General features: G+C 42.9%; 1 protein-coding gene across 7 annotated transcripts in view; it reads left to right on the top strand.

The window, feature by feature from the left end:
* Positions 1 to 15715, top strand: part of LOC132385229 (CMP-N-acetylneuraminate-beta-galactosamide-alpha-2,3-sialyltransferase 4-like) — a 133153-nt gene that overhangs the window by 53435 nt on the left and 64003 nt on the right. Inside the window, exon 1 of one of the 7 annotated variants that reach the window (XM_059957208.1) lies at positions 13946 to 13979. The exons of the other annotated variants lie outside the window; for them this stretch is intronic. The gene's annotated coding sequence lies outside the window, so the exon portion shown is untranslated. Of the gene's footprint in view, positions 1 to 13945; positions 13980 to 15715 lie in introns of those variants that run through there. 7 annotated transcript variants of the gene reach the window in all.

The raw sequence follows: 15715 nt of genomic DNA, 5'->3' as shown, positions 1-15715 counted from the left end.
AACCATAACCTACCGGTCAACCTCGACACTTTGCAATTCGCCTACCGGAGCAACAGGTCATCGGCAGATGCCATCTCTCTGGCACTACATTCCTCCTTAGAATACCTGGAGAATAAAGACGCATATGTAAGGCTCCTTTTCATCAACTACAGCTCTGCCTTTAATGCCATCATTCCAAGTAAACTGATTCCTAAGCTCCGGAACCTGGGTCTTAGCACTCAGATCTGCAGCTGGATCTTCAACTTCCTCACAGACAGGACCCAGGCTGTAAAAATACAATCTCTCCTGTACAATCACTCTGAGCACTGGTGCCCCACAAGGCTGTGTACTCAGCCCCCTGATGTACTCATGATTGTGTAACCAAGTTTCCATCGAACTCAATATATAAGTTTGCTTATGACACCACAATTGTAGGCTGTATCTTGGGTAATGATGAGTCGGAGTACAGAGAGGAAATTAAGAACCTGGTGGCATGGTGCGAAGACAATAACCTATCCCTCAACGTCAGCAAGACGAAGGATTTGGTTGTTGACTTCAGAAGGAGTAGCAGACCGCACGACCCCATCTACATTGGTGGTGTGCAGGTGGAACAGGTCAAAAGCTTTAAGTTCCTCGGGGTGAATATCACAAATGACCTGACTTGGTCTAACCAAGCAGAGTCCACTGCCAAGAAGGCTCACCCAGTGCCTTTACTTCCTGAGAAAGCTGAAGAAATTTGGCCTGTCCCCTAAAACCCTCACTAATTTTTATAGGTGCACCATAGAAAGCATTCTTCTCGGGTGCATCCCAACCTGGTCTGGAAGTTGTCCTGTCCAAGACCGGAAGAAGCTGCAGAAGATCGTGAACACAGCCCAGCACATCACACAAACCAATCTTCCATCCTTGGACTCACTTTACACTGCACGCTGTCGGAGCAGTGCTGCCAGGATAATCAAGGACACGACCCACCCAGCCAACACACTTTGTGTCCATCTTCCCTCTGGGAGAAGGTTCAGGAGCTTGAAGATTCTTTCAGATTTGGGACCAGCTTCTTTCCAACTGTGATAAGACTGCTGAACGGATCCTGACCCGGATCTGGGCCGTACCTTCAAAATATCTGGACCTGACTTGTACTACCTTACTTTCCCTTTTCTATTTTCTAATTATGATTTATAATTTAAATTTTTATTATATTTACTTTGATTTGTACTTCAGGGAGCGCGAAGCACAGAATCAAATATCGCTGTGATGATTGTATGCTCTAGTATCAATTGTTTGGTAACAATAAAGTAAAGTAAAGTCTGCTGAGGGCTAGATCTGTAGCATTCATGATTGGTGATCTGGAACTGTACAGTAAGTCCGGGAATGAACTATGGAAGGCAATTTTAAGGGTAGAAAAACAATTTGATTGAGGTTCGAGCTGGAATCATATGGATGTCAGCTCTGGCAAGGTTTGCAGGCTATCACTTCCTATAAAGCAAAAGCCAACATCATTAATGGCTGTGACGAGCCTTTTATGCATTCTTTGAAAGGGAGAATAAAACTACAGCTGTGCGAATCCCTGTGCATCTCTGACTTGGAGGCCGATGTCAGAACGTCTTTCAAGGGGGTGAACCCTCGCAAGGTGTCAGGCCCTGATTGTGTACCTGGTAGGGCTCTGAAAACCTGTGCCAACATAAGTAGAAGTGTTCAAGAACAGCTTCAATCTCTCACTGCTGCAGTTGGAAGTTCCTATTGGCTTCAAAAAGGGCAAACAATCATATCAGTGCACAAGACGGCCAGGGTGAGCTGCTTCGTCAAGTCACTTTTATTGTCATTTCGACCATAACTACTGGTACAGTACACAGTAAAAATGAGACAATGTTTTTCAGGACCATGGTGTTACATGACACAGTACAAAAACTAGACTGAAGTACGTAAAAAAACAACACAGAAAAAAAACTACACTAGATCACAGACCTACCCAGGACTGCATAAAGTGCACAAAACAGTGCAGGCATTACAATAAATAATAAACAAGACAACAGGGCAGTAAGCTGTCAGTCCAGGCTCTGGGTATTGAGGAGTCTGATAGCTTGGGGGAAGAAAATGTTACATAGTCTGGTCGTGAGAGCCCGAATGCTTTGGAGCCTTTTCCCAGACGGCAGGATGGAGAAGAGTTTGTATGAGGGGTGCGTGGGATCCTTCATAATGCTGTCTGCTTTGTGAATGCAGCGTGTAGTGTAAATGTCCGTAATGGCGGGAAGAGAGACCCCGATGATCTTCTCAGCTGACCTCACTATCCGCTGCAGGGTCTTGCCATCTGAGATGGTGCAATTTCCGAACCAGGTAGTGATGCAGCTGCTCAGGATACTCTCGATACAACCCCTGTAGAATGTAGTGAGGATGGAGGGTGGGAGATGGACTTTGCCTTAGCCTTCACAGAAAGTAGAGACACTACTTTAGTAGAGACTAGTAGAGACATAGCTTTCTTTGCTATGGAGCTGGTGTTGAGGGACCAGGTAAGATTCTCCGCCAGATGAACTCCAAGAAATTTGGTGCTCTTAATGATCTCTACTGAGGAGCCGTTGATGTTCAGCGGGGAGTGGTCACTCCATGCTCTCCTGAAGTCAACAACCATCTCTTTTGTTCACGTTAAGAGACAGGTTGTTGGCTCTACACCAGTCCATTAGCCGCTGCACCTCCTCTCTGTAAGCTGACTCGTCGTTCTTGCTGATGAGACCCACCACGGTCATGTCATTGGCGAACATGATGATGTGGTTCGAGTTGTGTGTTGTAGCACAGTCGTGGGTCAGCAGAGTGAACAGCAGTGGACTGAGCACACAGCCCTGGGGGGCCCCTGTGCTCAGTGTGATGGTGTTGGAGATGCTGCTCCCGATCCGGACTGACTGAGGTCTCCCAGTCAGGAAGTCTAGGATCCAGTTGCAGAGGGAGGTGTTCAGGCCCAGTAGGCTCAGCTTTCCAATCAGTTTCTGAGGGATGATTGTGTTGAATGCTGAACTTATGAACAGCATTCGAACGTATGTGTCTTTTTTGTCCAGGTGGGTTAGGGCCAGGTGGAGGGTGATGGCAATGGTGTCATCTGTTGAGCGGTTGGGACGGTACGCAAACTGCAGGGGGTCCAGTGAGGGGGGAAGCAGGGTCTTGATGTCCCTCATGTCGAGCCTCTTGAAACGCTTCATGATGATGGATGTGAGTGCAATAGGACGGTAGTCATTTAGGTGGGACACTGAAGACTTCTTCGGCACGGGGACGATGGTGGCAGCCTTGAAGCACGTTGGAACAGTGGTGCTGCTCAGGGAGATGTTGAAGATGTCAGTGAGAACATCTGCTAGCTGGTCTGTACATCCTCTGAGCACTCTACCAGGAATGTTGTCTGGTCCAGCAGCCTTCCGTGGGTTGACCCTGCACAGGGTTCCTCTCACATCGGCCACAGTGAGACACAGAACCTGGTCATTTGTAGGAGGGGTGGACTTCCTCGCTGCCACGTCATTTTCCACCTCAAAACGGGTGTAGAAGTTATTCAGCGCATCTGGGAGGGAGGCATCACCTGCACAGTCAGGTGATGTCCTGTAATTGGTAATGTCCTGGATGCCCTTCCACATGCGCTGCATGTTGCTGCTGTCCTGGAAGTGGCTGTGAATTCGCTGGGCGTGTGCACGCTTTGCCCCTCTGATGGCCCGGGACAGTTTGGCACTTGCTGTTGTTAGGGCAGCCTTGTCACCTGCCCTGAAGGCGGAGTCGCGGGACCTCAGCAGCGCACGCACCTCTGCAGTCATCCATGGCTTCTGGTTAGAGTGTGCAGTGATGGTCTTGGACAGAGTAACATCATCAATGCACTTGCTGATGTAGCTGGTCACTGATGCTGTGTACTCCTCTAAGTTGGTAGAGTCGCCATCGGTTGCAGCCTCCCTGAACATATGCCAGTCAGTGTGCTCAAAGCAGTCTTGAAGAGCAGAAATAGCTCCTGCTGACCAGGTTTTCACCTGCTTCTGAACTGGTCTGGAGCGCCTGACAAGCGGTCTGTATGTTGGAATTAGCATCACAGAGATGTGGTCTGAGTAACCGAGGTGGGGCAGGGCTCTGCCCGGTACGCGTCGGGGATGTTTGTGTGAACCAGGTCCAACACGTTCTTCCCCCCCCCTTGTTCAACAACTATCACGCAGTTGCACTCACATCTATTGTGATGAAGTGCTTTGAGAGTTTGGTGTGGCTAGAATTAACCCCTGCCTAAGCAAGGACCTGGACCCACTGCAATTTGCCTGTCACCACAATAGGTCTACAGCAGATGCAAGCTCATTGGCTGTCCACTCAGCCCTGGATGACGTGGACAATAGTAATACCTACATCAAGCTTTTATTTATTGATTATGTCTTAGCGTTCAACATAATCATACCCCTGATTTCTAATCAAAAAGCTCCAAAACTTGGGCCTCTAGACCTCCCTCCACAACTGGATCCTTGATGTCCTTATCAGGAGACCATCATCAGGGTGGATCGGAAATAACATCTCCTTGCTGACCATCAACATTGACATACAACGAGGGTGTGCACTTACTCCACTGTTCTACTCTCTTTACACCAATGATTGTGTGGCTGGGCACAGCTCAAATGCTATGTCAATTTGTCGATGACACAACTATTGTTGGCATAAATTTCAGATGATAATGAGGAGGCATACAGGAGTGAAGTAGATCAGCTGGTTAAGTGGTATTGCAGCAACAACCTTGCACTCAGCATCAATCAGACCAAGGAATTGATTGTGGACTTCAGGACATGGAAGTCGAGGGGGCAGACATTAGTCCTCATTGAGGGATTAGAGGTGGAAAGGCTGAGTAGTTTCCAGTTTCTGCGTGTCATTATTTCAGAGGATCTAACCTGGACCCAACATATTGATGCAGTTACAAAGAAGAAATAACAGTAGCTATATTTCATTAGTAGCTTGAGGAGGCTTGATATGTCACTGAAGACACTGGCAGATTTCTATAGATGTACCGTGGAGAGCATTCTAACTGGTTGTATCACTGTCTGGTATAGAGGGGTCATTGCACAGGATTGGAAAAAGCTGCAGGAAATTACAAACTCAGCCAGCTCTCTCATGAGCTCTAGCCTCCCTAGCATCGAGGGCAACTTCAAAAGGTGATGCCTCAAAAATGACGGCATCCATCATTAAGGACCCCCTTCACCTAGGACATGCCGTCTGCTCATTGTTACTTTCAAGGAGGTGGTACAGGAGTCTGAAGATACACACCCTACGTTTCAGGAACAGCTTCTTTCCCTCTGCCATCAGATTTCTGAATGGACATTGAACTCATGAACACTACCTCAGTGTTCTTCCCTCTCTTTTTACACTACTTATTTAATTTCACTTTCTTACCTTAAGAGAAACTTATTGTGATTTATGGCTTTTATTATAATATTTTGCAACATACTGCTGCAAAGAAACAAATTTCACCTGGTACTATATTCTGGGGTACTATATTCTGACGTAACTTTCAAGCTTACCAAGGTGTCTAGTGTGATATTTTGTAATAAATAATAATTTCCTGCATCTCACCTTCACTAGATCTTTAGTTCTGTCATATAAACAGTTAAGTGTTTCATTGTCTGAGAAAACAGATGTCAAATAATTATTTAGTTCCTTACTTCTAAATGTAAGTGACTCTGTGGGTGACCCTCATTTGACCTTGCTAATCTTTTCCTTTATATTTACTTGTTAAAAGCTTTTATAGTCCAGTTTTTATTTTTCTTAACAGTCTTCTATCACATTGTTTCTTGCCTTTATCAGTCTCTTAGCTGGCCTTTGGTTGGGTTCTGAAATGCACATAATCCCCCAGCCTATTGCTCCTACTAACAACTTTGTAAGCTTCCTTTCACTGAGTGCTTGGTGCAGTTACAGACATCCCACCTCTCCCGGAAGTTCCGGGAGTCTCCTGCATATTGATAGTGACTCCCTGACACCCGCAAATTATATACAATATCCCGGAAATCGATTTTTTGAGAGAGGGAGAGGGGGAGGGAGGGAGAGAGAGAGGGGGAGGGAGAGAAAAAAATCCAAATAGGTCTCTCTTTGTGCTAAGTAGACCTGTCAGTTTTCTCTGTGGGCAGGCTTTACATTTGACCTCTCTCTCTCTTTTTCATTGTCCATCGGTTCAGTTTAGTGTCCTGCAGGGCCATGGCAGAGTGTTCCAAAAAAAACGTACTTCACCCCAGACTACACTAAAGTGTACTCCTGCCTAATAGGGGTCAAAAATAATGACAGTGTTGCTCACTGCACTGTTTGCAACAGTGACTTATGTCTCAACTAATCTTGAAGGACTGGTGCCAAATTACAAAAGTTTGCCAGTTGATGAGTTCCATGCAATATCTCAATAAGTTAAATAAGCATGTTTCTTTCTTACTCCCACCAGTCTACACAGGTTCTCTCTCCCTCTGCTCACTTTTTCCATTTCCCTGTCGTTATTTAGATTAATTCCCTCCCTCCCCCACCTGGTTCCATTTGTACATCACCCTTGCATCTATCCACTTGGGTTTCTGCTGCCTTGGTCCACTCATCCACTCCCCCAACTGGTTCCATCTGTCCATCATCCCTCTCTGATGGTCCCATTTAATCCACTTTCTCTATGTTGTCTCTTTCTTCCCCCTACTTGGCTTGAACTCCCCAACTTTTTATCTCCTTGTATGTTTCCATCTAATACCCACTCACTTCAATCTGAACACTCCCATCCCCATTTGTTTCTATCTCTCAATCATCTACGACTTCACCCAGTTCCACCTCTCGTCACTTGAGGTTTAGTGTCACGCAACCCTGCCACTTTGATCTGGCCCACACCTTCATTAACCAGGTCCAACACTTGCCTTTACTGGATCTTGCCCCTCCTGACACAAGTCATCGGGTTTGTGGGGGTGTGGCCAGGGTTAATTGGGGTGTGCCTCAGGTTAGTGGGGGAGTATGTCCCCTTGGACCTTAGGATTAGGTTTGATGGTAGGAATGACTTACCAGCCCCTATCTTTGTATACTGGCTATCTTCTGTCTACACTGTTACTGCTGACATGGAGTCTTGACGTGAAACACTGCCCTTTGCTCTTTCTCCATAGGTAGCGGTTAACTTGCATTTCCTCCAACAGTTTGTGGTTGTTTTTGCACCTTTTTCTATTAACTGGCTGTTACTCCTATCCTACATCTCTTGAACAATATTCTGCACCCTCTCCAGCTTGTCAAAATCTTTGCTGTGCCAGGATGACACAGCTAATTAGTACTGCTGTAGTACTGGCCTTGGCATAAAACAGAAAGCCAAAGGTGCTTGTAACAAGGATAATATAGAAATTATGGAGACTTTAACCTACATTGAGATTGGAAATCAGATTTACTGTAATGATGAAGATGAATTGCTGAAATGCATACTAGATGCGTTGCTAGATCAGTACATTGATGGATTAACTAGGGGGAAGGCAGTTTGGATCTTATGTGCAAATAAAAAGGATTAATTGATACTGTTGTTAAGGGGCCTTTGGGGAAAGAGTGACCATAATATGACAGAATTTTACATTGTGTTTGCAAGTCAGAATTATACTGTATAGAAATGGGGCCTTCAAACCATCATGTCCATGCTGACAGTTTTGCCCATCTGCACTAATCCTATTCTCTGACAGTGGTGTCTGAAAAGAGGATGCTGTCCAAGTTGCATGCCATCTTGGACAATGTCTCCCATCCACTCCATAATGTACTGGTTAGGCACAGGAGTACATTCAGCCAGAGACTCATTCCACAGAGATGCAACACTGAGCGTCATAGGAAGTCATTCCTGCCTGTGGCCATCAAACTTTACAACTCCTCCCTCGGAGTGTCAGACACCCTGAGCCAATAGGCTGGTCCTGGACTTAATTCCACTTGGTATGATTAACTTATTATTATTTAATTATTTATGGTTTTATATTGCTATATTTCTTCACTATTCTTGGTTGGTGCGACTGTAATGAAACCCAATTTCCCTCGGGATCAATAAAGTATGTCTGTCTGTCTATTCACCCAATGTTCACCTCCATTTGTGCCAGTGATTAATTTACTTCATTGGGAATGCTATGAGAATTCATCTGCAGTGCCTTTAATTTTTTTTTTGTAATTTATTTTTTATTGAAGTTCATCATCAAACAAACATTTCCATAAGATGTGTTTCAGATATCGTACATATATATCATATTTGCCACAAATCTCCACATAATATTTATCTGAGGTATACACTTACAGAGAGGAAAGGAAGAACAAGCGAAAGGAAAAAACTATGTACAAGTAGGCAGTGATCTTATTAATTTGTGAGAATAAAATAAGGCCTATGAGGTGTTATGTAGTTAAACCATTTTTCCCAGTATGAATCAAATTGTTCCAACTTATGATTAACAGATGCTGTTATCTTCTCCATTTTGTAAATGTCCATTGTAATTTCCATCCGTGCATTTAGAGTTGGGCTTCCCTGTGTTATGAATGTACCACAGCTCTGAGGGGCCGAAGGGGCGGGGGAGCCCCCTCCTTTGTGAGAATCGCAAGAGCATTATTGGGTTGGCTCAGAGGACCCAGGAAATGAGAGAGACCTGGCCATTGTCTCCTGGAGACAACGTTTATGGATTGGGGACTAGGCTACGTGCAAGCCCTCGGGCAAAGTGGGCTGGTTGAGAGAGAGATTGCATCATCCCAACCTGATTGACATCTGAGACCCCATGAGGAAGTATAAAAGAGGGTCTGGGGGAACAACCCCTTTCAGACGCACCAGAAGAAACGCTAGCGATCCTGCAATAGCAGGAAGCCATTTGAAGGAAGCCACATGCGTTCGGTTCCCTTGCCTGGGGGCTGGTGGCTGGTACCATGGAAAACGACTTGGAACTAACAACGGGGAACCCACTCCCCCAACACAATGGATTGGCCTCATAAAAGTCCCGGACAAGTTTAAAACCATCTCACTTAAACCCAAATAGCTGCAGCTTGAAAGGACAGTGACTTTTATCTTTCCATCGGACAATACAATATCCCCTAGACAAACGATAGAGCTATTGCTTAATGGATTATTATTATACCTGCGTTTTTTTAGATTGAGTATTGACGATGTATTTTATCTGAATGTCTGTATTAATCTTATTTTTGTGCCCCTTTATAAATAAAGACTTTTTAAAAATAGTACCATCAGACTTCAATGGGCCTCTCTATCTTTGCTGGTAAGTGACCCAGTTACGGGGTTCGTAACACCTGTGATAACCATTTCCTAGTAAGAGTCTTTTTACCAGCTACCAACAGTATATTCATTAAATATTTAACTCTTTTCAACCATTCTTGAGGTATATATCCAAAATATATGGTCTTTCTTTCTAAGGGTATTTCACATTTAAAGATGTCCTGTAGGGCATTGTGTATCCCACTCCAATAGTCTTTGATAACGGGGCATTCCCAGAAAATATGATAATGGTTTGCATTTTGATTTCCACAATTTCTCCAGCAAACAGGGAATTTTTAACATTTTTCTGTACTATAACTGCCTTCCCTCTTTGATTTAGTTTTTGCTGCCTATTAACTTCACTCACTGCTTTTCAATCTTCCCTTCCTGTTTTAATTTGATCTTAGCTGAATTTTCTTAGAGGATTCCCTCCCCCCTACCAGCCACTTCTAGACACTGAGGCGTGATCCAGTTGTCAAAGACGGTTTGTTGAAGAGTAGGGAGTATGCTGGCCAAAATGTCTCCCTCAGTGAGCTCTGCCAAAAATCATTCAGATGGTTCTGCTAGTTACCATTTAAGGCACTTGCAGTGCCTGAATTGAAAACCTTCAACACTTAGATAGTAAACCATTAACTCCTGAGCACTGCATTTTGATAAGAAGATGGGAAAAAGGCTAAATACCATAGAACCATAGAACATTACAGCACAGAAACAGGCCTTTTGGCCCTTCTTGGCTGTGCCAAACCATTTTTCTGCCTAAGTGACTTCTATGTACATTTTATACTCTTTACTTGAGCTGGAAAATTAACAGCATGCATTAGGTTTCTGGCATTTCCCTAACATTTTTGATTGCTTTATAATGTCAAGGATTTTCTGTGAGCATATTTTGTTACTTAAGAAGTGAAACCCATCCCTTGTATTTATTGTCGGTTTGTTCAGTTTGTTTATTTTGGAGTAGTGTTCCTACAGTATTCTCCCACCACAATGTATGTCAGGAGATTCTGCAATTGAACCACCCTTTGTTCTGCTCTTTCAAGGTTGCTATAGATCTTCCCTAGAACTATATGTCTTGCCATATTTTCAAATATTTTAATATCAATTCTCTCCATTAGTTTCTGTCTCAACCTTTTCCAGTGGCGAAGTATTCCAAACCGTGTGGCAAGAAACAGCTCCTGAATTATGTTTTTTCATTGCCAGTGTTTGAAATTACTCAACTCTTTTATTAGAGTTAATGAGGTTAGGGTAACAAAAATAATTTTTACCTTTCAAATTTCTTCAGGTGTTTTGCTGTAAGAGAAAAGAGGAAAACATAAGTTAGTGCTATTGGCTATCAAACTTAATTTTAAAACAGAACTTAAATTTTACTTCTGTGTCTTTTGACTGTTATAGAAATTTCCCTTGTATCATGCAAAATATTTTATCTTAACTCGGAAATGGTGCCATTTTCTTCTGTACTTTTAATCTACTTTCTACAAAGGGGTTCCCAACTCGGAATTAACTTTGGTAGAATTAGAATGAATCCCCCTTCCCTCTTCTTTTACTCTTACTTTTCACCTGCTCCTGGTGCCCCTCCTTGCCTTTCTCTTCCTCTATCAAATTCCTCCTTCTTCAGCCCTTTACCTCTTCTACATATCACCTCCCAGTGTCTCACTTTATCCCACCTTCCCCCTCACCTGGTTTCATTTATCACCTTCTAGATTGTACATCTTCTTATTCTGTCTTATTTCCCCCTCTTTTTCAGTCCTGAAGAAGGGTCTCAGTCTGAAATGCTGACTGTTTATTCATTTCTTTAGAAGCTACCTGATCTGCTGTGATGCTCCAGCATTTTATTTGTGTCACTCTGGTAGAGTGGGAATTCTGTATAAGATTATTATATAATTATTTTCCTTTCCATCTGCCATCTTTATAAAGTCATACAGCATGGAAACTGGCCTTTGGCCCATCTTTTCCACAAATCAAGTATTTGTCTATACTCTTCTCACCACAGACCTAAGCCCTTTGGTCTTGGACATGTCTGCCACAGATACAGCATAGAAGCAGACCACTTGGCTCTCTGAGTTTGTGCCAGTCATCAGCTATTTAACTAATACCACATTAATCCCATATTTATTCTCCTCATATTCTTACCTATGAACCACTGATTCCATCACACACCTGAGAGGCAGTTTACCTGCACGTTGTTGGGATGAGGGAGGACACTGGACCACCCAGAGGAAACCTATGTCGAGAATGTACAAACTCCATACAGCTCCAGAGGTCAGGACTGGAAAGGATATAACAGAGGCTGTGATTGTCATAGTGATCCAAGCCTTAAAAAATGGACCAACCATGACCAACACTTTTCCAGTCTGAGGGCCATCCTGCTGCAAGTTTTTTTTCCAACAAACATCTTGAGATACAACATTGGACAACAGTATTACAAACAGGCAATGATTCTGCCCGTCAAGGTTGTTCTGGTGAAGTATAATCTTACTGAATGTTTTCAAAATTATACAACCCTGATTGACCACAAGCCTTTCTTAGCTCTAATGTGTCACAATTTGAAAACTGTTTTGTATTCTCTTCCTTTCTTGTGACCTGTTTTCTGCATCTACTGTTCAGAGTGTATGTTTTGTGTCATAGAAGGTGGCCATTTGCCCATCTGGTTTATGTCAGTTTATTAAGAAATCCCATTAACCTCTTACTTCCCTGTAAACTGGTTGTTTATTAGTTGACCCATCATCTGCCCTGATCCTCCTCCATCTATACATAACAGTATATGACATAGCAATGCCTCAATTTTTGAGAAAATCCCAAGGGGTAGTGTAAGTTACAATGCCCACTTAACGTACCAATCAGCACACACCTGGGACAAAGGTGGGAAATGCATGGTTAAGGGGAGAATGTGCAAGCTCCACGTGGACATGATCCAGCCTGGGTCAATTGAGCTTTGAGGTGGTAACATGACCTGTTACATCAGTGTGCCTTCTCATTTCAGTAACTTTGTATTATAATACAAAACCATGGCTTTAATGCTGTTCTCTTTGTTATCTTCCATATGCCCCTGGGTTCTCTTTTAAAGAGAAGGATTTCTTGCCCAAACTTTAGTCACATTTTAATTTAAGTGCAATAAATATTTGGACACATTACTGTTTTAAAATAGAAAATTTAAGTGTTTTCTTTGTCTTTTGATCGTGATGTGAGAACTTTTGTACTTTTGATAAAGTGTATCTGATTGATAATTAAACCTCTGATAACACAACATTGGTGCTAATTTGGGATATTTTTGCTTAAGAAAGTGCAGCTCAGTGACCAATATGAGGGACACAGAAAATAAGTTCTCTGGCTGCTGCTGTGATGCGAGGAGGTCGCGTGTTTGTCAGATTTCTCATTTTCTTGCATGACTTTCAACTTATGATAGTACTTGGTATAATGATACTTCAACTATTAAGAAAATCCTAAGGGATAGTGTTTATGTACATTTGGAAATGCTGGTCAAGGAAAGTCAGCATAGTTATGTGCAGGGGAAATCTGACATTAATTTTTCTGTTTGAGTACCATCAGACTTCAACGGACCTCTCTATTTTTGCTGGTAAGTGACCCAGTTACGGGGTTCGTAACACTACTTAAAAAGAACACTGAGACAGGCAGTTGATTAGGAAGGATGTGGCCTAGTGTGGACAAATGGGATTGGTGTAAATGAGGAAATGGTTGGCATGGATGTGAGGGGCCAAAAGGCCTGTGGTCAGTGCAGCGCTACTCAGCATTACACAGAGGCTTAACTGAGAAAAGATCAGGGTGTGGGGTGGCTACTGCAGATGTTGGAAATCTAAGGTTATAAAAGAGAAACTAGGAACACTCAGCAGATCGTCTCTAAAGAAAAAACAGTTAATGTTTCAGGTCCAAAATGTTTCATTGTGACGAAGACTTGAAAAATGAACTCTCTTTTTCCTCTACTGAACTGCTGTTTCCAGCATTTTCTGTTCACATGATGAAATTTGTTGTTTTCAATATATGTTGAAGATCTGCTGCAGCATACATGAATATTTTGTAGTTCTCTTTTTAAAAAAAACTCATTTTCATAACTTTAATTTCATGTGTAATTTCATTTTTTAAATTATTGCCTAATAACAATTTTGCTAAGCATTGAATGGAAGTGAATTAAAAGCAGGTACATGACAGGGTCAGTTCATTTGAATATTAGAGCGGTTACTTGCAGATATCAGAAAATGTCATTCCTTCAATTTATTGTAGTGTTTTTGTATGTCAGTGCTGGCTTGGCTTGAGTACTTATGAGAGTGCTAATTCTGTTCCTTTTCATTTTTAGTTAAGTTATTGCTATACTGTAGTAAAGTATTTAAATGGAAAACACCCAGATTTGCAGTTTATATTTCTAGCATGGATCATGCTCTTTTTGTAGTTTTGTATTTCTGCGTAATCTTCAGCTTTCAATTTGCCTAATTTTTCTTTTGAACATTGTATAGAGCTGTTTTTTGGCCCACATGAGGGATGTAATTTACTTGTCTCCTTGCAATAGGCCTCAGTGGGAGCATGCCTGGACTATTGTGTACAGGTTTGGTCTTTCCTGAGAAGAAGTTGAACTTATTGTGGAGCAATGTTCCTCTGGCTAAGGAGCCTAAAGCCAGGGCTCACAGTCTGAGAATGAGGAATCCTTTGTTTAAGATGGAACTGAGGAGAAGTTTCTTCACTCAGAGGATGGTAAACCTTTGGATTTCTTCACTGCAGGTTACAGAGGCTTAATCATGGAGTTGATTTGAAACACAGATTTCTGGATATGAAGGGCATCAAGGAATATGAGGTAGGGCAGGAGCATGCTTCTGGAGAAAATGTAATCTTACTCCAGCAATGTTGGGGCATCTTCACCAATGGTTCAACAAGTAAATGCTGGGTCACCAAAATGATTTAAGGATATAGTTAAAGTTGTACATTACTGGGTACGAGAAACTCAGTGACAGATGTCTGTATTTTGATTGCTTCTACTCATACCATCTGGCATCCAGACATCAACTCCAGCTACATGACTTTTCCTTCTAATATCACAAACTCATCAGTGAGCCCTCCTTTCTGGGTAGTTTTCAATCCTTCTTGTCACACTCCAGCTATGGTAAGATTTGCTGTGGCATCTTATATCAGATCTTGGTAGTTTTGGAACTATCACTGCATTGTAATGCTTAAAGCATCCATCTCAGTTTGCCATTGATTTAATCTGTGCAGTAGTTCTGTAAACAACTGTCTCCCTGGAACTTGTGCATACATCTTCTCCGTGGCAGACACTATTGGTATTAGCTCTCTGCTTAATCTCATGCTGAGCCTTTTGGATCCCCCCCTTATTTATGAACTCTTGCAATGACATGGCTGTTATTCTGTAATGCTATACAGCCCAAGTTTTGCGTCAGAAGGACTGATAACATATTACACCTGCGCTGGTTCCAGCACATAACTGACTGTAGCTTGGTTATTACAGCCTCCCTCGTGAGGACAGTCATTTATGCTCATGGTGCTCTCACCAGGGCTGGACCTTCTCTCACTGTCCTGTGTGGTTGGGCAGGATCCATTGATTTGTGTTGGCGCGCGGCCAAATGGTTAAGGCTTTGGGCTGGTGATCTGAAGGTTGTTAGTTTGAGCCTCAGCCGAGGCAGTGTGTGTGTCCTTGAGCAAGGCACTTATCCTGCACGTTTGTAACCAAGTGGCAGCGGTTGGTGTAGTATGGACAAGACAGATCTATAGTTTCCTATGGCTCACTCACTCACTCAGTCTGAAGAGTTAGTGTAATGGTGTAATTCTATATCCAGTGTCCACCAGCTGCAGAATCTTTGGTGCCTCCAAAGCCCGTCTAACCAGCTATCTCTTCAGACAAGGCCAACAGCTTCTGGTATGGTTCTTGTCTCCTCAGTAACCCATAAAAATGTGTGGTCCTTCATTCTGAGTGACACCATCCCGTCAATGCTCAGGACCAGTCTGCCGTGCCTCCTACTTGATGTGAGCTGAGCTCTGTCACCCAGCCTACTTTCAGCTTCAAAATTCAATCCACACCTTTCCACCAACGTCAAAGCAAACTGAGTAAAAATGTTGCCTGTAATGACAGTGAGGCATTGAAGGGTATACTCAGCCACTTGGTCAAAATCACAACTGGTCCTTGATAGGATAAGCATCAGGAGTTCTTACTACTGTTCTACTAATACCTCGAATGAATGTTTAACAAATCATAAATCTTCCTGAATAAATCCACTGGGGTCCCACACGGAAATAGATTGATAAAGGTCAGGTACAGCCCCCGATATTTGCTTCCTGCATTTTTCTTGTTGTTGCCCCACAGGGAAGATCATGTCCACTGTTCTTCTAGATGAATGACATCCATACAATTTGAACAGCTCTCTGCAAATGTAGAGGAAATAGTTCAGGGTCGTTCCAAACCAGAGGCAGCAGGGTCTCCAATGGTGCACTAGTTGATGTGGTGATGTCTTTGGATGTTAAGAGTGTCTTTCATAAAGTGCTTCATAAGGCACGGTTACAACAAAATCAGAGTGTGTGGTA

Source organism: Hypanus sabinus, chromosome X2 (genome assembly GCF_030144855.1).
Source record: "Hypanus sabinus isolate sHypSab1 chromosome X2, sHypSab1.hap1, whole genome shotgun sequence".
Classification (NCBI taxonomy): Eukaryota; Metazoa; Chordata; class Chondrichthyes; order Myliobatiformes; family Dasyatidae; genus Hypanus; species Hypanus sabinus.
The sequence above is the reverse complement of the archived record's forward strand: the minus strand, read 5'-3'. Positions and strand labels throughout refer to the sequence as shown.